Here is a 1,819-nt window from a genome sequence, read left to right on the forward strand (position 1 = left end):
CCATCACCTTTTCTGTGGAAACCTATCACACAATTTATTTTAATATCTTTCATGGCTGAGTAGTATCTGCTCCTTTATCATGGTGTTTAGGGACACCAACCCTTGGCAATATTATGAAGAAAGAGCATACAAGAGTCACATTGGGGCAGTTGGCTGTGCAGTGGCTTTGGCCTCCAAAGTTGGTCTGGCTCCTTGGGGTCTGTACAACCTTAAACCAATTATGTATGTAACTTTCCTGAGCTCCAGTTTTCCCCCTGGAAAAAGAATGACTTGCTGGCAAGTTTGCTATGAGAACTTCTATGTTTATAACTTCCAGTAAAATGCCCCACACAATCAGAACCTCAGTAAATCCTGTTGCTATGATGATTTTGATGGTTTTCCATGATATCTTATACTTTTTAATTACCTGGTCTTTTATTGTTATATGCTTAGTTCAGGTGTTAAATCTCAGTATATGCTCAATGTATTATCTATGATTATTATTACTATTCCAAAACAACTATAGTTATTTCATTCTACAATTAAGTGTATAGGGTTATTCCAAATAGTGATGACTACAGAGGACACATAGAATTCATATGTGACATTAGCTGAACAGAAAAAGTCCATGTGACATAGATGGTATCAGATGAGTAGAAGCAGTAATAGCCAAAGTTTCTTGTTTACTTTTGTTTGGAACTAAAAATACTAAAATATCTTTATATTGATTACTGGTCCCTCCAATAATCTTCCAAAACAGTATTGTCATGTTCTTTTTACAGATAAGGACATAGAAATTCAGAGGAACTAAGTCGTTTGCCCAAGGCCATGCTAGCATGGGAGCAAATCATTTGGATTTACTTCCACTGCGTTGCAAATCCCTTGTTAGCTCCCAAGCCTCTGACTCAGAGGGAAGCCCCTCTGAGTAAATATGTAAATATGAGGATGTAACAACAAAAAAGTTATAAGAAATTAAAAAGAAAAACAAATAAGAATAAAAAGAAAAGAATTAAGCATTAACTGCTCCTTTTAAAACACTAGCAGAAATCAGCAGTAAGATTATCCACACCATCCTGCATACATAAAAGCGAAATAGCCCTACTTTAAAGATAAAGGAATGTCCTCTGAACAACTACTAAGAAGACAATCTGCAGTGTATTAATTATTATCACTGTCCTATTAACTTGTTTTGAAACTGTTCCATTGCTATTTTCTTTTTTCCTGTATTTTAGGGAAGGGGCTACAGGATGTTCAGGGTCTCACTACCAGATCAGACTCATAGTGATCTGCCTGTTTACAGCCTCCCAAGTACTGGGATTACCAGCATGTGCCGCCACGCCCAGTTGCAATTGCTGTCTCAGCATACCCTGGGAGTGGGGCCAGCATGGCAGGCCAGGGGATTGAACCCTCAGCCCCTGTGCCTGCTTGCAGGTCATTGCTATTTTCTTTTTTCATTAAGCTGAATAATGTTTGTTTTTTTTTTTTTTGGTTTTTTTTAAAAGAAAGAAAGAAAGAAAGAAAGAAAGAAAGAAAGAAAGAAAGAAAGAAAGAAAGAGAAAGAAAAGAAATGGAGACACTGACAGCCAATCTGTGAGTATTGTTCAGCAAACAGAGGAAGACAACGCCTATGTACCATGTCCTTCCAGGAACTGCAAGGAACTGAGCAATTGGGATAATCTTCTCTATTCCTTTTCAATATCTCATATTTTGACTGTATTTCCTGACCCAGGCTGGGCTTCCCATAAAGTAATTTAAAGAGGCTTCACAGTAGTAGATCTCGATTCCATCAGAAAATCTGAACTCAAAAAAACCAAACCAAACCAAACCAAACCAAACCAAA

The sequence above is a fragment of the Octodon degus genome, unplaced genomic scaffold (genome assembly GCF_000260255.1).
Source record: "Octodon degus isolate 3935 unplaced genomic scaffold, OctDeg1.0 scaffold00040, whole genome shotgun sequence".
Classification (NCBI taxonomy): Eukaryota; Metazoa; Chordata; class Mammalia; order Rodentia; family Octodontidae; genus Octodon; species Octodon degus.